The sequence below is a fragment of the Rhipicephalus sanguineus genome, chromosome 1 (assembly GCF_013339695.2).
Source record: "Rhipicephalus sanguineus isolate Rsan-2018 chromosome 1, BIME_Rsan_1.4, whole genome shotgun sequence".
Taxonomy (NCBI): Eukaryota; Metazoa; Arthropoda; class Arachnida; order Ixodida; family Ixodidae; genus Rhipicephalus; species Rhipicephalus sanguineus.
Window position 1 is genome coordinate 339,229,804 of NC_051176.1, and position 26,066 is coordinate 339,255,869.

Consider the following 26,066-nt stretch of genomic DNA (forward strand, 5'->3'; position numbering starts at 1 on the left):
GGAACGGATTCCACAGATGCAAGGAAATATTCATGTGTATGCCAAATACAGGGGACTTTCATGAGACTCCCTGCTTTTCAGTACATTGGCAGTAAGGAGACAGTATTTCATTTCTCTCTTGCTTCAAGTACGAACTGCAGGACTGATGGAAGCAAGCTGTGGCATATAACCGGTAATGTCAAACAAAAGCGCTGAATTCACACTGCAAGGCATACATTACGACACTTAAAAATTATAGCATCCAGCAAAAGGTACAAACTAGTTATTTCAAATTTCGCTCCAGGTTGCCTTATTTAAAACCAGTCGAGGACACCAACATTTCTGAATAACGAGGGTACGTGTTGAAACCTGTACCGACCTTCCTGGCGCATCTAAGTGCGGTGCTGGATCGTGCGTTAAGGGGGACAAAAAACTCGCAGGGTCACTTGTGCATTTACCCAAGACGACTCGAAGGCGAAAGCCATCTTCTTTTTCTTCTGAGTCCATGTATTGATCCGGCCCCGTCCCCTTCCGAAAGCTTTCTGCACCTAGCGTGGTTTTTCACTGCCTCCAAGTTCGGAGGCACCTCACCTGGTTTTGCACTGCCTCCGTTATCGGCCAACCTTTGACCAAATTACGATGTCATGTGATTACATCGGCATGTGACGTTACGTCACGTGACGTCATAGTGATGTCATGATGGCGTCATAATGTCGTCACAAAATTTGGTGAGCTGTGACGTCACGATGCCGTCATATGGCGACTTCATCACGTGATGATGATTTTCTGCATCACTCGCGTTGTCCCCGACGCCGCGGGACGCCCACGCCTACAGTCAACATTCGTGTTTGATGAGTCATCTAAGGCTTTCGTCTTCAAAATTATAAATCACGCACTTTCTGTGCCGATAATGATTCGCACAGCTCAATCGATGACCTTCGTGCTCTTTCTTGCAGGAGCCCGTGCGTTCTATCATTACACATAAAAGCCGCCTTAGAGTGCCCTTTACAGCGGTGGTTTCTGGGCCCTGAATTGACGGCATTGCTTGGCGACAGCAGCATTGTAGCCACATTAGGCCATGCAGCTGAAGTCTAATATTTGCGCTATTATTTTTTCTAGTATTATTCTCTGCTATCAGAAAATAAACTTTTATTTCTGCGAAGAAATTGCGGCAACTTTTCAACCGCGCAAAACAATTGACTCCGCGGCTGTGCGTGTTGCAATCCTCTTTCTTTTTTTTTTTTTTGGCCTCCCGGTGTAAGTCGTCCTCTTCATGAAACAGCAATTTCAAAGAAAAAGTATGGAAGGGCGCGCAAGTGTTACTAAGGGCAAAAAATTACGTTTGGACGTTGTGAGAGACGTCATCTCTGAACTTTTTTCTGGTGACATTAACGCAACAGCAACGGCTGTTGACCATTCGGTATATCATCGCATATACACGTGCATTGCACGATCCTCATATTTTACTGAGTAATAACATGACTCATATTTGACTATAATGTCCACAATGAGCAAAACGTCATGGATCGCTCCTTCACCATGATGTGAGGAGAACCTATAATATGAACTGCAGTCGCCCGTGCGTTTCACGAAGTATTTATTTTAATCTTGCTTGGATGCTTCGGTCGTAATGAGAACCTTACATTAGTTTTTGATGCGCGCAAATGCCTATCTCGCCTGAGCGTTGCGTCTTTTGTGTGTATGATTTCATTCTACCAAGAAAACAGTAACTTGGATTTCTCTCGATGATCCTGTAGTATCCATAGGTGTAAGGCGTACGGATGCCAACAGTTCTCTTCCAAAATGACCGAAGAGCACAGTGGTTGTATTTGTATGACGTGGGTTCATTTGGCGTCAAACGGCAGTGACGCTTTTCTTTTGATATTCACAGAAATCAATACAACGCTCAAGCATGTCGCACAGACTACTGCGTTGGACTTGACTTTTCACTTCCAAGACGTCGAATATTTCATGTGCCACAGGAAACATTAATATACACATCGTGCTTCACGTAACAAGTAGGATTTTTTAATGGCTAACCACGACCGAATAAAACCAATGACATATGATTTGCCGTCATGGGGCGCTCTTTAGGGCATTTTCATGTTGAGCTTAATTGGATAATTAACTAAGATCAATTATGCAAAATTCTTAACGTTCACTTTAGGACCAAGTGCGCTTCGTTACGTTGTAGAATGCATTCCAAAGCGGCCGATCCAATTTTTGCGGAAACGTACATGCCGTGTGGTTATTTTCTTCTTGCGTTTGAAGCAAGCCCGAGAAACAATTAATAAAACCACATGACTGCACTCATGCGCTACTGTATTGCAGCGCTTTCACTCGTGTGCCGCCGTCAAAAGTGCTGATGCGGTGTGAAGCCGATGCCTCGATCCGCGGCCTATCGGCCCATTGGCCCATTACTCTACACTGACTATATATATATATATATATATATATATATATATATATATATATATATATATATATATATATATATATATATATATATATATATATATATATATATATATATATATATATGTTGTGACGTGGTTTATTGACGCGTCTTCAGGGAATGTCAACAAGCGTCTAGAGTAGGGCGTCGGAGAGCGGCGGGTGTCAAGCAGCCAAAATCCGGGCAAGCGCGAGCTGGAGTCCCCTGCTACTCTTGACACTGCGGCTTGCTTGCCTGCTAGCTTGCTCGTGTGTTTCTTCGTCGTCCTCTCTTCACTACATTGGCCCCCGGGAAATAGCGGAGCCATCCTGGCGACTTAAGGCGTTGACAAGATAGCGGGGTCATAATATGGCTTGATCCGAGACACGTGGACGATTTCTCGGCCGCGACGGCGCAAGTCGTCAGATGGTGTCAAGGGCTCGACCTCGTAATTGACGGGAGAAGTCTGAGCAAGAATGCGGTAGGGGCCGTGGTATCGAGCTAGTAACTTGGAGGAAAGTCCAGGAGTGTTCGGCGGTACCCAAAGCCAGACGAGAGCCCCTGTCTTGAAAGCAGCAAGAGGTCCGTCGTCGTCGCGCCTAAGCTTCTGGCGACCTTGGTCTTCTGTCGTAAATGAACGGGCCAACTGTCGGCAATCTTCTGCGTACCTGGCAAACTCGGAAATTGGGCTGTACTCACATGCGTCCGGTGTGTAAGGAAGCATAGTGTCCAGCATGCATGATGGCTCTCGTCCGTATAAAAGAAAGAACGGTAAGAATCCTGTGGTGGCTTGCGTAGCAGTGTTGTACGCGTATGTCACGAAAGGAAGAACGGTGTCCCAGTTGGTCTGGTCGGATGCGGTGTACATCGTCAGCATATCGCCGAGAGTGCGATTAAATCTTTCGGTTAGGCCATTGGTTTGTGGATGATATGCGGTCGTCATGCGGTGAACGATATTGCACTGAACGAGCAATGCTTCAATAGCTTCGGACAGGAAAACACGTCCTCTGTCGCTCAAAAGTTCGCGCGGGGCGCCGTGGCGCAGGACGAAGTTGCGTAGAATGAAAAACGCAACTTCTCTGGCTGTTGCTGTGGCCAAAGCTGCAGTCTCTGCGTAACGCGTGAGGTGGTCTACGCCGACAATAATCCATCTGTTCCCAGAAGTGGTCGAGGGAAGCGGGCCGTATAAATCAATACCGACGCGGTCAAACGGACGCGCCGGGCACGGGAGAGGCTGAAGTGTACCGGCTGGTCGTTGGGGTGGAGCCTTTCGTCGCTGACAGGCGGTACAAGTGCGGACATACTTGCACACAAATGAATACAGTCTGCGCCAATAGTATCGCTGACGCAGGCGGTTGTAGGTCTTGAGAACGCCGGCGTGAGCGCTTTGCGGGTCGGTGTGAAAAGCAGCGCACATTTCCATGCGCATGTGGCGACGTATCACAAGGAGCCACCTCCGACCATCAGACGCGTAGTTCCGCCGATAGAGGAGACCATCTCGAATAGCGAAATGGGGCGCTTGGCGACGAAGAGTTCTTGAAGCGGGGTAAGCTGATGGATCAGCCAGAAAGTCGAGCATGTGGCAAACCCACGCATCCTTGCGTTGCTCCAACGACATGTCTGCGACGTCTATTGGCGACAAGGAAGCTGATGGGGAAGCTGTGTCGGACGCTAGCGGTTACATATTTGCTCAGATTTTGCACAAATATACATGAAATGCTGGACACCTTCACCAGATAAACAAAATGAAAAAGATAAGATTTAGCACAGTAAGTAGTACATTGCGCTAAAAAGAGCAAGACACAATATATGGTACTTGAACACTACTTGAAGGTTAGTTGGTGGCAACGGGATGAAGGCCATGGTCAGTTTATTTCAGCAGCACACGACATTCGAAGAAATGTGTATTACTCAACGACCAGGTGAAATAAGCCTATAGACCAGAACACACAGAATTTCATGCGCATCGCCATATTTACATCGCCTGTCGCGCCATCTATCGCAAACGCGACGAAACAACATGCGCGGGCTGCCACACCAGCAGACGCTACACAGAGCAAACGTGAAACTCCCGAAACTCAGCCCGTCGGAGAGCGTGTTTCGCGTCTTTTCTAGCCTGGACATTTTCGCTGATTTTATTGGAACATCAAGAACATCTTGCTCATGCAAGTCCGCAATGTATACAGTACGTGCTGAGTGGGCTGCGGAAGCAACCTCGTCAGATACGTACGCTGTTACATTTGTAAAAAAAACGTTCTCGCTGTAGTTACGCGTGAATCGTAATTGCAGTGCAGCTCGCGAAAGAGTGAAACGATGTTTTGTTGCGCCATATTACAAGTTGTGCACAAAGTTTTGTGAAATGTGATCATTTCAGCATGCATCGCGTAATAATTAGAGTACGCTTTACGGGTAGTTTCGCGGAACGTAATTTTTGTTTCACGAGCGCTCTTACAATAATGCGTCTTGCTCACAAAAGCGTGCTATCAGAGAGTATAACCTGCAGTATCGTTCAGCGATCCCTTTTGGAAGCTACCTGCGCGATTTTATTCTTGTAATGGCAACGGGTACACATCCTTTCGAGTAATCTTACTGAGGCGGCGATAGTCAACGCAGAACCTTATTGATCCATCCTTCTTGCGCACAAGTACGACAGGAGAGGACCAGGGGCTCTGGGACGGCTGTATCACTGCGCGTTTAAGCATGTCGTCGACTTGTTCGTTGATAATTTGCCGTTCTGCCGCGGAAACTCGATAGGGTCGTTGGCGTAAGGGAGCATGTGAACCGGTGTCGATGTGGTGTGTGACGCTCGTCGTGCGGCCCAAGGTTGGCTGGGCACAATCGAAGGACGAGCGGAAGTCCTGCAGAAGGGCGAGGAGTTGGCTGCGATGCGATGGCGGTAGATCGTCGGCGATTGAAGGGCGGAAATTATCTGGGGCTGAAGAGTTGGGAACAGGTGACGTCATGGCGTTCAGCTGAAGGTGGTGTTGGTCCTCAGAGAAGTCCAGGGAACGCAAGAGATCGACGTCTTGTACGTGCCCCAAAGATTCCCCGCGAAGCAAGGTAACGGCGAACGTCAGCGAGTTGGCAACGAGCATTATCGTAGCGCCAGAGTTAATCGATAGTACTGCAAAGGGCAGTCGTAAGCCGCGACGACGTAGAAATACGTCCGACGGGGCAAAGAGTGCTGTTCCGTCTGGTGCGGTCGTACAGGTCAGTGCTACAAGGGTCCACTGTGTCCTCAGCGACGACTAGTTTGTGGGGAGGGTCCGACGAAAGACAGGTCTGCAGCGGCATAAGAGCTACTTCTGCACGAGAACAGTCTATGATGGCGCTATGACTCGATAGGAAGTCCCAACCGAGAATAATGTCGTGGGAGCAGGACGGTAGCACAAAGAACTCGATCACGTAAAGTGCACCTTGTATGGTGACTCGCACAGTGCAGACAGCTGACGGCGCAATGCACTGTGAGCTGGCAGTACGGAGCATTAGTCCTGATAACGACGTCGTCAACTTCTTTATCTTGCGGCACAGTGTCTCAGAGATGACGGAAACGGCGGCCCCTGTGTCAATAAGCGCAACGGCGGCGGTTCCTTCGACATCGACGTCTATAACATTTGGCGGCGAAACACATGGAGGCCTTGGGCAGTTCGACTTGCATGCAGCTCTTGCCTCCGGAACTGCAGCAATCAGTTTCCCTCCTCTGTAGCTGAGCGACGACGCATGGGTGACAGAGAGCGTCGTCGAGGAGATGGTGATCGACGATTGGAGAAGGATGGTCGATTATCAGCGGCGTACCTAGGTGGTGTCCGTGACGACGAAGGATCAGGTGTGGCCACGGTGTCGAAGAAAGAAGGTGGGCAACGGCGGCAGTGGCGAGCGACGTGTCCAGCGACACCGCAGGCGAAGCAGATGGGCCTGTTGTCCGGCGTTCGCCACACGTCTTGACGGCCGAAAAACGAAGGCGAGGGCCCCGCGTAGTGAAGCGGCGACGAAGTCGTGGTCAGCGGCGAGGCAGGGGTCGGCATCGCAGGAGTTGGCATCGCAGGGGTTGGCATCGCAGGTCGGGTATACGGCATAGGCTGCTGAGGGGGCCGAGCAGCGACAGCTGCGTAAGTGAGCGGCGCAGTGACGAGTGGTTGTTGGGGTATAGATGGTGGTAGGTGCTCAGCAATTTGAGTCCGAATGACGTGTTGAAGGTCAGGGGCCAAAGTCTGCACTGGCTCGTTCGTGAGAGGTAGTAGTAAAAGCTGACGTGCTACCTCTTCGCGGATAGACTCCTTGATGGTGGATAGCAGCGGCTGCTGATCGGCAGGGCGAGCAGTAACGTGCAAGCTCGATAGCGTGTCGGTCGTGAGGGCTTGGCGCGCGATCAAGCGCTGCCGACGCAACTCGTCAAAGCTCTGACACAAGGATACGAGTGCAGCGACTGTGGTGGGATTCCTTGCGAGGAGCATCTGAAAAGCATCGTCCTCGATGCCCTTCAGGATGTGCTTGATCTTATCCTCTTCGGTCATGGTAGAGTTCACGCGGTTGCAGAGGTTCAGCACATCCTCAATGTAGCCCGTGAAGTTCTCGCCGGGTTGCTGCGCGCGTTGACGCAAGCGCTGCTCTGCCCGAAGCTTGCGAGCCGATGGCCGACCGAAAACGTCCGCAACGGAAGTCTTAAAGACGGACCAAGTGGGAATGTCGCTCTCGTGGTTGTTATACCACAGCTGGGCGATGTCCGCAAGGTAGAACTGGACGTAACCAAGCTTCATTTGGTCGTCCCATTTGTTGCTGGCACTCACACGTTCGTATTTCGAGAGCCATTCTTCCACGTCCGAGTCACCTGAGCCGGTAAAGATGGGTGGATCTCGCTGGCGGAACCCGGCGCCGCAGGTGACGTGGACTGCCGAAGGTCCCGACTGGAGAGGGGTCTCCTCGGCCATGGTGGCGATGTGGTCACGAACCGGGGGGAGTTTCCGGGAGCGAAGGTCCAGGTTGGTACTGGGAATCCACGTACCTCCACCAAATGTGACGTGGTTTATTGACGCGTCTTCAGGGAATGTCAACAAGGGTCTAGAGTAGGGCGTCGGAGAGCGGCGGGCGTCAAGCAGCCAAAATCCGGGCAAGCGCGAGCTGGAGTCCCCTGCTACTCTTGACACTGCGGCTTGCTTGCCTGCTAGCTTGCTCGTGTGTTTCTTCGTCGTCCTCTCTTCACTACAATATATCAGTGGCGTAGCCAGGAATTTTGTTCGGGGGGGGGCTCACGTTGCAGCGCGACCTCCTCATTGAATTTTTAGAACGACTAAGTATATGAATAACATTTATTTATTTATTTATTTATTTATTTATTATTATTTATTTATTATTTATTTATTATTTATATATTTATTTATTATATCCTCAAAGGTCCCATATGGGACTTTACATGAGGGGTGGGCGTCATAAAATGGCGGTATCGATGAAGGTGTATGTTAGGATGTGGTTGAGTCTGCTTCCTGGATGGCATTTTTGAAGCGCGCAAAATAGCGGATGACTGCTGCTTCGTTCGGAAGGTCATTCCAGTCTCGGGTGGTGCGCAAAAAGAAGGGCTGCTGAAATGATTTGGTGTGGTCACATGGCGGAATCACAGCATTTGGATGACTTGTGCGATGACCTCGATGGACCGGCTGGATGAGGTGGTTGTCACGGGGGGTTGAATAAAAGAATCTGTGAAAAAGGCAGAGACGTGCAATACGACGACGAAGAGCGAGGGTAGAAAGATTTAACTGGGATTTGAGGGCGGAGACGCTCGAGTAGCGGGAATAATCTGAAACAATGAATCTGGTTGCTCGGTTCTGTACTGACTCAAGTATTTCGATATGATTAGTTTGGTGGGGGTCAAAGACAGCACCTGCATACTCAAGTTTGGTCTGACAATGGTGTTATAAGCGAGTAGTTTAACGGAAGGTGGTGCCATGGAAATGTTACGGCGTATGTACCCGAGAGCGCGGTTATCGGAGTGAATTATGTGATTTATATGGTCACCCCAAGATAGGTTACTCGAAAGATGGACACGCAGGTATTTAATCGAGTCAGTAGCAGCTATATGACAGTTGTTGATTGTGTAAGTAGCCGGCGTGTGGTTTCGGCGACGATGGAAAAAAATTAGTAATGTTTTTTTCGCATTAAGGGACATCAACCAGGTGGTACACCACTGCTGAATGCGTGAGAGGTCATGCTGTAGAGAGGAGACATCGGTGGGGTTATTTATAGGGCGGTAGAGGACACAATCATCAGCAAAAAGACGGATGTTAGATTCAACGGAAAGCGGAATATCGTTAATGTATATTAGGAATAAAAGAGGCCCTAGGACGATACCCTGGGGCACGCTGGACAAGACATGCGAGAGGTCGGAGGAGGGATCATTAACATGCACGAATTGTTTACGGTTTGTTAGGAATGCTTTAATCCAGTTAAAAACATGCCGATGAAGGTTTAGACGCGAGGTTTTTTGAAGGAGACGGGAGTGGGGTACCTTATCGAAGGCTTTTTCAAAATCTAAGAACAGTGTGTCAATTGGGATGTTACGGTCCATATGAAGGTGAATGTCGTGCAGGAATAATGTTAGTTGGGTCTCGCATGAGTGATCTTTACGAAAGCCATGTTGTTTTGGGTGAAAGAAGTTTACGGATGATAAAAATGTAGCAACATGAGAAAAGATGACGTGTTCCATGATCTTTGAACAAACACTAGTGAGCGAGATTGGTCGGTAGTAACCTGCAAATGAGCGGTCACCTTTCTTGAAGACCGGAAAGACCTTCCCAACTCTGCAGTCTAATGGGACTTCACCTGTGTCGGGTGACTGCTGAAAAATGATTAAGAATATGGAACTGCATACATGTTTAGTATTTTTCAGAATTTTGGCGTTTATGCCATCTATACCGCATGACGAAGAGTTCTTTAATTGGTTAATAACTTTTACAATTCCCTCTGAATTGAATACAATCTTTGGCATTGGCGGAAAAGCAAAATGCGGAAAATCAGGAAGTTCGTTGTTAGGTTCGTTAGTAAAGACGGAACAAAATGCAGAGTTGACGGATGGAACGTCGCAGTCGGCAACGGGGGATCCAGAAGTGTCACAAAGAGAGACTGTGGTTTTGTCGTCCGGTTTCATAATTTTCCAAAAGCGGCGTGGGTATGTACATGTATTACCATGTACATACATTGTCACTGGTATTACCATTAATATGTATTACCAGTGACAATTTGTATTAGATGCTGCAAATCACTTCTTGAATGCTGCCCTCTGTTAAGAACGAGTAAGAAATGTGTTTTTTCGTAAAAATATTATGTTGGCATGCCCGCAAAATCTTTCCAGGAATAACTGTCTTCAATCTTTTCAATATTTGTGTTTGTGTGTGTGTGTAACAGGTACGGCAAATATCACGTAAACTTCGGAACTGCATCAGCTTTGAACTGAAGAGGTGTCTGATAACAAAAAAATGAAGTCCACGAAATAACCAGGATTTTAATGCAGATTGTTTACGCAAAATGTTCATCTTTTTGGACAAATGATGCGGCCAGGGAAAAGCAAGAATGGGAAAGTACACCTCGAATACGGGCAAAATATAAGTCACCGGAAACAGTGCGCAGTATGCTTACGCAAAACTTCACAAATGTACATTTAAATATGCAATCAATAAACGGAAATAAGCAATGATCACTCTACATAATGCCCAACTGATATGTCCTTGGGCCAAGCTGCTGTCTCGGACGCACCATGTAAACAGAACTATAAAGGAAGAGCGCAGAAATAACGAAAGAAACTACTTCAAAACTGTTTTAAAAGTGCGAACCACTATTGTGCACTCAATTTAAAGGAAGGTTGCCGCTTCTAGTTCAAAAAGCAATGAAGAACAAAAACGACAAATGAAAGTAACAAACAATGCTGTTAGTACGGCTTCCCAATAGTTGAATTTGTTTGGTAACGCCGCGTATGCCGACCTCTCAGTGAACAAGGTGAAGCTGTCGATTGGCTGGTAATGTCCACCTGATGCCCGTATTCTTATGTTTATATTAGGTCACAGTGTTAACTGCTAAAAGGTACAAAATCCTCACGGCTTTAAAAGGTGGTGAACAATAATATTGCGTCAGAATTACGGGCTCATTGACCTGAACTCTGGAACAGTAGTGTCTTTTCCTTTCGTTTGCGCTGATTTTTGTCCTGTTCGGTATCAAAGGACAACGTTGACCCGGCGAGGAAGCTTAGCGAAGCGGTCAATGACTTTCGACACGCTGATGTCGACATTTCTGTGGGCGTACAGAAGTGCCTGGCCAACCATGCGTTCCTCAGACATCGTGGAGCGTAAGTAGTTCTTAAGTAACCTCATACTTCAAAACGTTCCCTCTGCGCTGGCAGTGGTCACTGGAAGGGTGACTAGAATCCGGAGTAGCTTGTACACATTCGCACAGAACCTGCTGTCGCAATGAGAGAGGGCATCGGTTCCTGTACCGGGGCTCTGGTTTGCTGCTTTGTTCGCCCACTTTGTCCACCATAGTCGCAGTTCTCCAAAACCAGCCCTCGTTTCGACGTCATGCGCAAAAACGGTCAGGAGATTTTCTGCTCCTTTCTCCCGATCATCTTGCATTGGTGGTATTGCGGATGATACAATTAATGAAAAGTCCTTTAGAAGTGTCCTGTGCTTTTCGAACCGTTGGTTTAACTGGGCTAGTACGTGCTTCATGAACGGAATGAACAGGGTTCTGCGAAAATATTCTTCCGCACTTTCGAATGCATTGCTCCCAAGGTTTTGCTTCCGGACACCGGCTCGACGGCTGGTGATCTCCACATTCAGTTTTTCTGCCAATGCCTGCATTTGTGCAAATATTTTTGAGAAAGAAACATTCGTGTTCTTGCGGTCACTTTCAATTGTCTGCTGTATCACTTCTATGTCGTCAATGGCAGCGCTCATGTCGATACTCCTCGTCTGCAGCTTCTTTGACAGTGGCAAAATCAGTGCTAACACGTGTTCCGTCACATGCAGGCTTACAAGGAACGCTGGTGAAAAGAGTGCCAACATTAGACTGTTTGCCTGCACTGGACTTTCGCCATTTCCGTTAAACCTAATCTCCTCTAGTGCTGCGATCAACGGCTCAAAGAGGCTCACAGTTGAAAGCACTGCATCGTGCTTCTCGGCCCAGCGCGTTTCGCATAGTCCCAAAAGGCGCTGCCTTGTAGGCTCAGGACAGCTCAAACTTATCACTTTTCGCAAAACGTGTGAGCGGCTAGAAGATTTACGGAAAAAGGCTTACGTCGCCTTCAGAGTCCCAAAACAGTTTCGAATGTCTGTGATGGAGCATGCTGCACACACAACTAGATAAAGGGAGTGACACGCGCAGTGAGTACATAGAGTGCGGCTGGATATTTCTCACGGACAGCAGCTTGAACACCATTCGTTTTGTCGGCCATCGAACTTGCACCACCATAGCCTTGACCACGGAGATGCTGCATGTTAATTCCCATTTCTATAAGGAGCCTTATGATGGTGTCGGCCAGGGCCCGGCCATTTGGTCGTGAATTGGCACAAAGCCTAAGAACACTTCTTCGATTCCGTTCGCATCCTTATTAAGGTACCTTGCACAAAGAGTAAGCTGCTCGATACCCGCAACATCCGTCGTTTCATCAGCAAGTACGGAGAAGCAGCCTGCAGCGTTTACTTTTGCGACTAGGCTTTCCTTGATGATTGCAGCAGAGATTTCTATAATGTGGTTTTGTACATATAAACTAAAATATGAGGCCTTATTTGGGCAACTTTCCAAATGCTTTTTTTTATCTGTGTCGCCACAATCCGCGCGCATGCGAAGCAGCTCTTTGAAGTTGCCTGTATTTGTAGAGGAGGCTGTGCTTGAATCCATGGGACCACTGTCTCTATGTCCACGGAGAGCCACACCTTACCACCCGCAAAAGAGAACTGTCTCAACAATAGGCTGTAACTTCCTTCGGATCTCTCTTATTTGAATTTGCCTGCCGTGGTCCAGCTGATCAACAACACTGGGCACACATCCTGAGAAGGTTTGAAGAAAACTATCGGCTACCAGATGAGCGTCAGTGTGATATTTAGTGACTTCATGTGCACCGAAGACTTCGAGGGCGTGCTTCCACTTTTGAAATGGCTTGGATACGAGGGCCTTAGTGCGCGCATGTTGGCCCTTGCCAATCTCACTTCTGCTAAAAAGGACACACACTCGGCAAAACGCACCCTCTTAAAGCGCTGAGAAGCTAAGCCATCGGTACCTGTCCAGCCAAGCCACGTAAACATTCGTTTCTGCTTAAAATCGTTCATAGACTTAAACATATAGCATGGCGGAGGAATCCAAGGAGAAGCTAGCAGTTGATGTTTTGTGTCATCATCCACTTTTGAGCCATCTGTGTAGAGCCCGATATCAAACTTGCTTCTGCTAACATTTTGAGGGTCATAAAAAGATAAATAATTAAATAAATGATAATCAGGCTGAAGCCCAATAAATCCCACCACCCGGGTGACGCCGCTGGTTGGTGGTGTATGAGAGCACGAAAAATTTCGGGGGGGGGCTGAAGCCCCATAAGCCCCCCCCCCCCCTGGCTACGCCCCTGCAATATATATATATATATATATATATATATATATATATATATATATATATATATATATGTGTGTGTGTGTGTGTGTGTGTGTGTGTGTGTGTGTGTGTGTGTGTGTGTGTGTGTGTGTGTGTGTGTGTGTGTGTGTGTGTAGAGCTCATCATTTGAAATATTAGCGAACATTTTTCAGGATAACATACGCAATGGCGGACCAGCGAACCAAGAAAATACTCGTGAGAACCTTTTGTAGCCTATTAAAATTAATTAAATAATTATTACACTTGTAATTAATTCTTTGCGTTAGGAATCCTTGAGGCTAAATGACACATATGTTGTCTAATACACTCTATGGTGCTGCGAAGAAAGCGTAACGGCTTACCTTTTAAGATTCGGACATCCACCGACCCAATTACAATGTGGCACAATTCTAAGACAAGGAAAAAGGTGAACGCTTTTTTACTCACTTCCATCACGTTCGCGAGTCTCAGCTGATGGACGCCCCTGAAAAAAAAAACATTACCCTACATGTAATGTTAGGTTAAGCTCTCATTTACTTTTAGGGGAGAAGATACAAGGAAGGGGACGGGTGGTACACGGTTGTCGGCGCATCTAGGTTGATGTGTTGGACTGCGGTGCGAAATCTCTTTTACTTTGATAGCCAAAATAAAACATTTACTCCTGATTTCAGATTCTTGTCATTAGAAGAGGGAGAAAAAGAAAAAAGAAATCTTTCTTCCCAGAAGAAGAAGTAAACATCATTTATAAACTTCGATCAAAATGCCTTGCAACCTGCCGCAAGTTAAAAACACACCGAATCATGACTAACCGTCTAGCTTTTTACGCCATAGTTTACTATATCGTGAGCTTTCCATTTTAATGTAAGCAGAAAAGAGCACAAAATTTTCGCTTACCCTGGGCCAGTCTAATTAAAGTGATCGCAAAAAAATTTTTAAATGCCAGTATCGGCCTTCAGCGAGCAATTACTCTCTTTTAGTAATGCGATAACTGGTTACGTTCTTCCCAAAACACGCATTCGGCTTCTTACCTCAATCACGTTTCCACAAACGACAGCTGAATTAGGAACAACACTTCTTGCGTTGGCCCGCTCCGTTCGAAAGCAAAAAAACACAGAAAACACCGGAAACAAAAAGAAACAGTGCTATAACTAAATACATTAAACCTACTATGTTTTGGACGAACTCCTTTACTGTATAATACTGGCAGGAAGGAATACAAAAGGGAGAAGGCAGGGTGGTTAACGCCTCTTTAAACTGCCTTATGACCAGCATTGATAAAAGTTGTAACTGCAACTCACCTTACAATAATGTCGTTTCTGGGGAAACTTTACAAGAATTCCGTGCAACAGAGGCGTTGCGAAGGAGTGAATATAAAAATTGCCTTCGCGCTTCCTATGCTCTCTGCAGCCGCTCTCTTATAGCTAGAACCTATACACGCAGCACTATTGCTCAGGCTGAAAAGTTGCGCAGCGCTGGACGTGCTGTCGTAACTAGCTAACACGCTGCTTTCTGCACTTTTCAGGAAGAGAAGGTCAAACGCGAAAATGCCTGCACAGATGCCAAGATACACAATGCAAATAATTCTGAAACGCATGCACCGGGTGTTTTAATAAATGGCTCCGAAATTCCTCCAAAATAATGAAAACGCGGTATTTCCTCGCTACCTTCAAGAAAGTTTATCTTACTCCAATATCATGCAAAAAAAAATTGGAAAAGGAAGACGTATACATAACAATGGATAACCGTTGCCACAATAGCACTTCTACAGTCCACCGCTCTACCAAATGAGCTACCGACGGAGCGAGGTGTGGTTCTTTACGAGCTCTCTTTCACTGCGTTTGTTCGCGACCTTCGTATTTAAGAAAACGCCGAAAATTCCTTGTAGGCATCATACTCTACTCCACAACCGAGAAAGGTGAGGGGAATCAAAGATAACAAGAAATATTGGCGAAATTAAGATAACGGCGAAAAAAATCCGCCCACCGGCGGAAGCCCAATGCTGTTCCGTATTCTAGTGAATATTCAGTTCAGTGAACTTTCAGTTAAGTGAACTATTTCTTTGGGTCTTGAAGTTCACTCAAGTGAGAGTTCACTGTATTGATATTACTAGTGCTTTGTTTTATTACGGTACTGTATTACTTTCTTACTGTATAATATTACTGCCCAATTGTTGTACAATTTCCCGTTTACCATTCCCCTCCGAAATGCCCTCGGGCATGGAGGGTACAATAAATAAATGAAAATAAAAGGATAAATATTACAAACACTATTGCCTCTTCTGCATTCAGTGTATCGAACGTATTTTATTTTATATGGACAACCTCGACGGGTTTTTGCCGTCGCCATCGTGTCCTGTATCAAGTCCAAATTGATAACATCCCCCCGCGCATCGTATGTTCTACTGCGGGTAAAAGCGCGCGAGCGGGGGCGACGAACGCGGCTGAAGCAAAGATCAAACGAGCCGACCCATCTCCCTCGCTCGGAGGGCACATGCGATAACATCAGCCCGCTCGGAAGGCCTGCCGTCGAAGAAGAGAGGAAACGCCCCGCCCGTTTTGAACGAGCATGAAAAGACGCGAGGAAGGGGGGGGGGGGTGTCACTCGAGCAGCGACTTTGAACTTTGATTCTAAGGGCGCGGTCGCGATCTCTGGCGCTCGCGCTATCTCCGCAGCCATCAGCAGGCGGCTCGTATACCCTTCTACGTGCTGCGATCTCAACGCGAAGAGACCGTGCGGAAAGAACATTTCTCCCTGGAGCGGCCATGTTCTCTTAAACATGCGTTTTGTAGAGTTACGCGAGATCGGATGCAAAAGAGTTAGTTGCCAACCTCACTTCGTATAACATTACAATTTGTTGCTATCGCCTTCATTGTTCGCCCTTGCGGTGAAGCTGTGGCTTTTTCTCACAGGATAGAAATACGCGTAACAGGTTCACGAGCACCGCGTTGCCAAGGTCATGGATTCTACCACGACTCGCTGCCGCCGCGGTTTGGGAGGAGGGCTATCACAAACAAGGTGCATATACATATACAGACGAAACAGTCAGGCTGCAGTGAATTTGAGAAGTGCGAATCTATTACTTTTTTAAAGTTCAAATTATATGTGTGGGCAATCATTCTAATGAGACAGACTAAAAGTTAACGTTATGAGCACTGTTTTTAATTGTTTTATATAGCGCCCTATTTAGCCCTCCTACATTCCGAAAGCTTTCCAACTCCGCATTTGCGCAGTATGAGTATTAGAACGGTCAACATTCATTTATGCTGTTTTATTACCAGCATTGGTAGAACTTGCAGTTGCTACTCGCCTTACGATATAGTGACGTTTCAGTGCTAACTATAGAAGGAAGCTGCGTAACAGAGACGCTGCGCTGGGTAAAAAATAGTAATGCTGCTTTCGCGCTTCCTACGCTCGCTGCAGCCACTCTTAATTAGCTGGAAAATACGTACGCGCGTAGCGTTTCTTTTATTTTCTTTTGTTTTGTTATGGAAAGAAGACGCGCAGCGCTGGGCGTGCTGTTGTGACTTGCGATGAAGCTGCATTTTGCACTTTTCAGCACGAGAAGGTCAAACATGAAAATGCCCGCACAGATGGCAAGGTACTGATGAGACATCATAAGCCCTCACTAGAATGGTGAGGCGGACAAACGCACAAACTAAGTACATGACTCACTGAATTCGACGAACGTGCCATGCTTAGAACGATGAGCGTTCATTGGCGCTTCAATGTAAATGGCGTGACGCGAACAGTGACCTATTAAACTTCTAAGAGACAGTGAATCCGTCTTGTAGGCGCTGACCTAACATGATATGAGTGAATTAAATAATTCATTAATTAATTAATAATTACATAATACATAACGTAATCAATTACATAACACTAATTACATAATACTAACTAATACATCAAATGTATTAGTTAGTATTATGTTTCTCACGCTTGGATTCGCGAATACATAAAAAAACGAAGTGAAGCTTCGTTTTTATCTATGGACGCCAGGGACGGATCGCGGCGATCCGTCCCTGGCATCCATCCACTTCATCAACTGTAACCTCACATACAGGGTGATCAAAATTGTCCGCCTCGGTGGTACAGTGGCTACGGTGCTCGGATGCTGACCCGAAGGTCGCGGGTTCGATCCCGGCCGCGGCGGTCGCATTTCGATGGAGGCGAAATGGTGGAAGCCCGTGTACTTAGGTTTAGGTGCACGTTAAAGAACACCAGATAATCAAACTTTCCGGAGCCTTACACTACGGCGTCCCTCAAAATCATATCGTGGTTTTGGGACGTAAAACCCCAGATATTATTAGGGTGATCAAAATTAAGCTTTATGGATTTCTTAAAATTCAGCACGGGGAGATACGCGAAGACCACCTTTACCAATAAGTAATGTATCCTAATAACAAGTAAGATAAGTAAGTAAGACTATAAGTAGTAAGACCATAATTAACGCTGTCAGCCGCCGAATTAACTACAATCGAATAATTAAGTTTTCAGTGATGGTGATAAGCGGGCGTGTTATTATCGAAAACTTGGAGGCAGTTGCGTCTCTCCACTGTTCCAATTATAAGAATTCTCCTAGCGTGCCCGTGCTTCGAGATATCCCGCTGCAAAGCTTTATTGCGGTCTGCATGATTACGCGTGCGAGGCAGTGAGGGTCGGCGCAATGTTCCCCCCTGATGTCACGTACAGTCATTGCTTGATATCGCCATTACATAGTAAAAGGCTTAGAAGAGCAGAGCGTGGGGCGAGTTGGTATTCCACTGTGAATGGCATTTGCGCAAAAAAAAAGAAAGAAACACAGGACACGTAGAAAGAAACGACGAGACGAGCGCATAGTGTCCTGTGTTTCTTTTTTTTTTTTTGCGCGAATGCCACTTCGACACGTTGTCAGATTAAACGCCGCACGCAACTGCCGCGGTACATGAGGGAGGAGCTTTGCGCCAGTCCTCACTGCATTGCATGAAAAGTGATATGCACAGCAGTTAAACATCGCAGCCCGATATCTCGGAGCACGAACACGTTAGAAGAATTCCGCCAAGTGGAATTGTGTAGAAGCACGACATCTTGTAATGTAGGAGCCCGACAGTGTGAAGCACGAAACACGACTTTTCAATACAAACATGCCCGCTTCCTGCAGTCATTAATAAGTTATTATGTAATCTCAGTTGTTTGTCCAGCTGACAGAAATAATTATCATCTCACTTTTTATCCCCCTCGATAAATAACTTAATTATCTGCAAAGGTGGCTTTCACGTACCTACCAGTGCTTAATTTTAAGAAAACCATAAAGTTTAATTTTGATCACCCGGAATATACAGGTCATCCCTCAAAGCTTGAGCGAGTGAAAATGAAAGGCGCTTCGGAAGCCAATTGAACCGTACGCTACTCGGGCTATTTTTTTTTTTTATTTTCCCTTTAAAGGGCCCTTAAACAGCATCTGAAAATACAAAAAAAAAAAACGAACGCGTTGTTCTCTCCTGGTGTTGTGCGTCTTTCCGGCGCACTTCGTGCCGCCAGAAGGGTGATTCACGTGACGTCATTAAGGCACAAAACTGTCGATTGGTCTATATACGTGGAATATCAGTTGTGAATTGTCTCCTACCCTTCTATGCCATGCAGTCGCACACCCGTTCTCTCTTGTCTCGCATGGCTGTCGTGCGCGACCGACTGGTTTCACTTCGTCTTGTCTCTTTCCGACTGCGTAAACGGACATAACAGCGTGTAGCTGACAGGCGCAAAATCCCGATAGGCTCAGCGCTTAGTGCTGACATTGTAGACGTGCTTTATGAAGAAATAAGTGGCGAGGGGGTGATATCGCTTGTAAGAAGCGTGTTGAAGGCGAGGAAAGAAAACCAATCCCTTGTCTTTGAACTCGGAGTTATTTAGAGGCCCTTTAACTAGCTCACTAATTATGTTTAGTTGCTCAACTTTTTAAATTATGAGCTCAAGACACAAAGTATGACAGCATAGTTGTAGAGCATCTTCAGAAACGACCGATTGAATTGCTTGCTGCACGATACGTCTCACGCAGTTCTTTCTCCCGCGTCGCAAAGAGAGTCCTCGAAAAAAATCGCAGCATATCCACGGGGTGAACGATGATGAGTGGGGCGAAGCTCCGGAGGGAATCATCGGTAAACCGTGAATCTCTGGCGTGAAATTCGCCCAGTACATCATATAAAGAGTGTGAAACACCGTGTATATATTAAACATCAAACTTTTATTGTATTGTTGGTTTACGTGGTCCCATCATTATCACCGCTTTGTGATCGGTGAAATGTGGGGAAAGTGTCCGCTCCCGAGCGAAAGAGAAAGCGCGCCAAGAGCGACCGCGTTCCCCGCTCGCCCTGTGAGAATTAACGTCAAGGCTAGAGGGAAGACCCGACGCGCGTAGCGTTCCTGTTCGCATTCCACGATGCGAGGTCGGTAGCATGCCCAACGAAAGCCAACGGAACGCGATCGTGCAAGAGCTCCGGCTTCGCGTCGCCTCATGGTCCCATTTAGCCAAACATCTTGCTCAAGGTGTGCTTTGCGTTTTTCGTAGAAATAATTTCTTTATCATGTACATTAAGACGAAAAGTTGAAAGCTCACTAGAGTATATCGCCCGCAAAGTATGTCTTTTAGTGTGACTAAATCAAGGAACAGTACGATGTCTTCTAAATTATGATATCTAGTGAATTTCTCATCTAGTGAGCAATTCATTAAACTAGAGCTGGCTACATACTACTACAGAGGAGGGAACGACCCACACCCTAAGGAGCTTCGCCCTATAATATGAAAAAGTCCATGTGATGGGCCACTTCGGCACTGCTGTCGTGCAGCTCTCAAGCGTTGAAATGGAGAACCAGACACCCTATAGGGCGTCTCGTACCCCCCTTCATTGTGGAAACAATGAATTCAGGCAGAAGATTGGACAATCGCGCATGTATCACCATTCTCAAGAAACAATCACCTTGATCTCGTAAAAAGACAAAACGGGCCACTATCTGCCTAAGAAACAGGTGCATAAGACCTAGCCGCACTCTGCGTAAGAAGGAACACATTTGTGTGACTTGCCCTCTCCCATGCCGAAGCCAAGACAATCACTGCCAACACTCTGTGTAGCTGGGGATGGCCTCTTGTTCCTCTTCATTTTTCTCTTTCTTTCTCTTTCTCTCTGTTTCCTGTACCTGCCTTTTTTTTCCCTGTTGATTTCTTTTTCTTCCTTTCTCCCTCTATCTATTTCTTTCTCAGCCTCGCTCTTCCAACTTATTTACCTTTCTTCCCTTTCTTTCTCGCTTTCTCTATCTGCTCCTTTCTCTCTTTTTCTTTATTTCTCTTCAATTATTTCGTTCTTTCTGTCTTGGCTCTCCGTATTTTCAATCTCTTTTTCGGGTCTGTTCCTTCCTTTCTCTTTCTCTTTTTGTCTTCCTTTGTCGTTCTCTGTCTTTCTATCTTTTTATGTGTTTATTCCCTTTATTTCTCTCTATTTTTCTATTTCTCTTTCTTTCTGTCACTTTCTTTCTTTCTCTTTTTCTCTTCCTTTTTATCTTTTTCTCTCTTTCTTTCTCTATCTCAATCACGGAGAAAGAAGTATTTGAGGAGGAGAATCTCTCGGCCGCGGCAGCGCGCGAGGGCGGCGCGATAGCGTCACGGCGGAACGCGGTTTACGCCGAAGCACGACAGATGACGCTTTCGGCCTGTTGCCATCTTTTACATGCTCCTCTATGGACGCGACGGCTAAAAATCGTGATAGCGCCTCGTAAAATGTAAAATTTCTAAGATTTCTGTCTGTAACATCAATCGGTAGATATGGCAGATATTTTAGCTGCAGTTACTAATCGATACTGCCAGAATTATAGGCCGTACAGCGCTTGGAACAAACTGCTAGTAGTGGCCCCTGAGCAGACGACGTCTGCCGCCGCATGCACGCGATCCTCGCTCTCTCTCTCTCGCATGTTGTGCGCGCGCATGCGCAGGTGGCCTTGGGACGGAAAGTTCCCTTCGCTTTTGCTGGTTTCTTTCTCTTTAGCGCTCTCAGCACTCTCACTGGCTTCCGCGCGTTGCGCCGGCGGCGCCGACTCCTCGATCTTTGCGCGCGCTTTTCACGCCGCGACAAAGGAGAGTGCTTTGCAGATTTCGACCAGCGCTTCTTCAGGATGGGGCGGAAATGTGCCGTGCCGAACTGTAGCAGTGGGTACGCGTCCTGCAAGGAGAAGGTAATTACCTTCGAAGTTCCTAGTGACCCAGTGAGGTTGGAAGCGTGGGCTCGCGCCATACCAAGAAAAGACCGACAGCTGACGCCTCATGACTACGTTTGCGAGAAGCACTTCTCGGACAGTGACATAGACATGCGGCGCTATTATGGCGAACTTGGTGGCGAAGTTCTCCTTGACAAACCGAAACGGCCAGTGTTGTTACGAGACGCCGTGCCTCTAATCTTTCCGCGCGCTGTTCCGGATACTTGTCTGCTATTCTCAAAAAAAGACAATGTGAAATTTCAACCACCTGGGGTTTTGTAACGTGCACTTAAATGTAAGCACACGGGCCTTTAGCATTTCGCCTCGATCTAAATGCGGCCGCCGCAACAACCTAAATCTGAATTGATGGCATATAGGGTAAGTCCCATCATTCGTTGAAATAAATATACCTAACTCATTGAGTTCACGTTATCAAAAATTATAGGTTTCACGTTGTACAAAAAACATCACGGTGATAATTTTCCTGCATGTGACGCCTTTTTCTCGTTAATTTACCGAAAAAACTTGGAGTGCGCTTGAGCTTTGCCTTTAAGAGTAGAACGTGATAGCGTAATCGGGCCCCGTGCGCATCGCCATCTCAATCGCTAGCCTCACCGACACCGACGCCGACACCGGCATTTCTGCGAAACAAGCTCTTTAACGCCATCGCGTTAAAATATGGAGCCGGCGAGGACGCACAAAAACACATCCATTCGGGCGTGAAGCGCGAACGGCGAATCGGCGACGAATAGCCTTGAACCGACGAGCTTCGTTGGAGAGCGCGGTGAGAGGGACGCGCGCATTTTTCCTTCTCCGCTAGCGGACTCTCACGAGAGAGGGCGCGTGAGCGCTGTGCCCGATTTCGTGACTTTATTAGGGCGCCCGAGCGAGCGCAGTTTCGCCTCCTCAAGAATTCTTGCTCCGTGATCTCTATTTTCTCTTTCTTCTTCTTTCTGTCGCTTCCTTGCTCTCTCTTTTTCTCTATTTCTCTTTCTCTCTCTTTATTTTCTCTTTCTCTCGATCTCTTTCTATCTCTCTCTCTCTCTCTTTCACGTGTTTCACGTGCTCCACTTCGCCGAGCACAGCTTTCGTTTAACGCCCGCCCCTGCTGTACGCGGCGGTGGGGCTTGCCCAATTCCTGTGACGCCTACTCACCTGTGGTTTCTGCGGACGCCATAGTTTTTACGGCCAGCTTAAACACCTCCGCCGTTAAGAACAGGGTGTCGGAACGAAATGTTTTTCGTTTCGGTTTTAGTTTCGTTCCACCGCAAAAAGTTCCGTTCCGTTTCTGTTCCGGAACGAAAAAAAAATGTTCCGTAACGGTTCGTAACGTTTTCTTTTGCGCAAAAATTTGAAGTTAAGGCAATCATAAAGAAAATTGGATTTGTGATGTAGTGACTTGCCCTCCTCTTTGGAAAGTGGGACAAGGGTAAAACACGTTCTTCAGAGGAGCGGAAGCAACTCTGCCACAAATTCCTACCAACTTGCACAAAGCAGTATTAATTTCAAGGCCATAGTATTTATTTTCTCAAAAGACAAATACGATTTTTTTTAGTGGGCTCACTGCTTTGTGTCAAGGGAGTGAGCACGATCTCAGAAGCAGCACGTCACTGAGTGTACTCTCTGATGTCCGAGACCGCTGTTCTGTTAAAAGGATCGCCAGGCCTGCGGGGAACACGCTGCACAGTCACAGCGAAAGCTGGAAGAGCGGACTTTGTAGAGCCCGTTGTAGATTCTCTCGGGGCAACTAAAACAAGTACACATGCAAGGTACCCACTACGCCATAAATAATGGTAATTTTTCTTAAGTATCGTAGTTCCTAATATGCAATTTTTCGTCATTTTTTGGAGAAACGTGGTACCCGCTACACATTTGTATAAGTCAGTGACTTTGTGCTGTAGCTGATGACGATGAGGAATTATGGCTGAGCACTTTGCAGTGGGTGGGAACTTGCAGTGTTGCGGAATGGGAGCCTCCGTACCATTCCAGTTCCATTCCGGGGAATTAGGACTTGCCGCAATTCCATTCCTTTCAATTCCTCGGAATGAAAAAACTTAGCCCATTCCCACTCCGGGAATGGCCGGGCAGTTCAATTCCATTCCTGTAATTCCTCAAAGTAGGAAAGGCATCTTGATAGTTTTATCGAGTCAAGAATGAACGCCCCATAAAGCTGATGCCATCAGATGCATTAAGAACTGCAGAAGTACGCAAAACACGTTACCAAGGTCGAGGGATTGTAGCGTGGTGACATCTCGTGCAGCACAACCACCGTACTAATTCCCATAGGGACAGTTCTTGCGCTACCTATAGTATTTGCATGGTCAGCATGTTTTAACGAATGGTGTTGTTTTAATAATGTTTAAGCTTAAGTGTGCCAATGCTAAAATGACGACATAGCGTATTTTTATGCTGAAAAAAGTAGTATTCAAGAAGACTGAGCCGTTCTACCACGCGTCTGGAGCGGTCGTGAATATGGAGAAAACTAAGATTTGGTTAATATGGGGAACAAAACCCTCTTGATTTGCTGGTATTAGTTGGAACAGTGCACCTCTCGGGCACCTTGTGCCCTTGCATCGAATACAGAACACTGGGCCGCACTGCTCGTCAGCACTCATGGTTGTCAAGCGCGCCTCGCAAGCATGGATGTGGTGAGGAGAGCTTTCTGTGTTCGCCTGTGCGCAGGTATGCAGTGTCTTCGTTGTCGTAAAGGTTATTTGCGTGTGTCAGGTACTAAACTGCTCGTGAGATAAAGATCAGGCTGTGCATAGAGTATTCGCCACTTTCGTGTGGGGGTAGCAATGCGAACAAACGCGCAGGGGTAGTTTGTTTCTCCCTTTAGTACCTGCTGGGATAATGAATCTGTTTGTACACTAACTTATGCCTCTGTTTGTAGTAGGCGCGTTGCTTATAAATGTACAATGCTTGTAATCAGCCAAGCCATTTTAAAAATACTGCTTTATTGTTAAATTCGAGGCTCTGACTTACTAATGTTTGAAGTTTGAAAAACAGCACGTAGACGAAAACGTGCTCTATTTTCGGAAAAAGATGTGATTCCATTCCAATTCCACTGCGTGAAAAAGGCGCTTAATTCCATTCTCATTCCATTCCTCTAAGCGTTGTCCCCATTCCATTCCGGGGTTGCGAAAATGTGGAATAATTTCGGAGTCATTTCACTTCTGGAGTGGCAACTCCGCAACACTGGTGGGAAGCATTAAACCACATACTTTGCGCTATTAGCATTGTGTAATGAATGGTTGTTATTTTACTCTTCTGCCACGCTATATTACATATGTTGACACGATTCCCTACCCGACATGACGCCTCGATAGAGTATTTTTGCGAAGGAGTTACAAGCACCAGCGTGGCACTGTGGTGAAAGACCCGACTGCCACGCTGAGGGCGCGGGTTAAAGTCCCATCCAACCCTAGAAATATGTTTCTCATGCAATTTTTTTCTTATTTCACGCGATAGTGGTCACGGACACCGGCGGTGGCGGAAAACTATGGCCCCAAAATCAGCCGTTGTGATCTCATAACAGCTTTCGCTGTAACAAACTTCAGCGCCGACAATGCCCTCTCCACTTTGGCCTGCGTGACAGGCGCGCAAAAGTCCACTTGCGTTAATATAAACGTCTCTAGTTGCCACTGTTTTCGTTTTTCGCACAATTTCAACATATTTTTGCTTTGAAATTCCTGCCTGAGGTACGCGCTAGTACTGTGCCCTGAGATATGCTCACATTGCACGAGCTCAGTTGTTCCGAATCGCGAAGTTTTCTCGTGAACCGAAAAACGATTGAAAAAATTTCGGTTTCACTCCGGAACGAAATAATATATAAAGTTTCCGTTACGTTTTCGTTCCGGTCAAAAATATCGTTTTTTTTCGTTTTTCGTTTTCGGTTTTCGTTCCGTTCCGACACCCTGGTTAAGAATTCCGTCGAGCCGGATTTTAACCAGCGCCTTACAACGAAGATTGCCTCTTTGGTTCGAGTACCCCTCGAGTCTTCTCAGCATTTCGCTTAAATCTTTATCTAACGACACCAGATTTTAAGATGTTCCCGATCTAACAAAGAAATGTTCATGCCCCCGCAGGTACCCATAGGGTTGAATGTTGCCATCAACCCGAATTAAGAAAACTAGCTAGCAGCAATCCAGACATAAAGAAGCGTTTTTTCGAAATAAATGAGGAGAAAAGCAGCGATTTCATTGTAACAACGCACATTGCGCAGTTTCGCCGCCGGTACCTGCGCCAAATAGCGCAGTTGCGACGCCAGGGCAGGCCAAATTTTTGTTTCGCCAACGACGACCAAAAGGGGGCAACAATGAACACACGCATAGTTGGGTGTGGAGTGGCGACACTATCCAATCTGCGCGCGAAGGACCTCGATCCGGACTGTCGACAGGGCGACGTCAAGAGCTTTCTTGGCGACGCCAAAAAAAACATGTTTAAGCTCTAAGACGTCAAGCCTCAGACAACATGTAACAGACTTCTGAGACTTCTGAGAAGCGGAAGAGCTATGTGGAGCACATTCTCAATCAGGAAGATCTGATTATTGTGCCACGGCGACGTTATCGACATGGTCGCGTTACTGTAATCATCCTGGAGAACAAAAAAAAATGAATGTTGATACAAGTTCTGATGAATACAATGAGACGTGAACTTCTATAAAGGGGTAACAGGATTCATTAGACGTGTGCGTACAAGTCGGGATCATTCAGAACTGCACCATGCGAGTAGCGGAAATGAGAATAAGAAGCACCGAAGACCGAACTAATATGATGGAAAATCAACTTTTTGATTAACTGATTTGCCGATTGATCTATTGATTGATTCA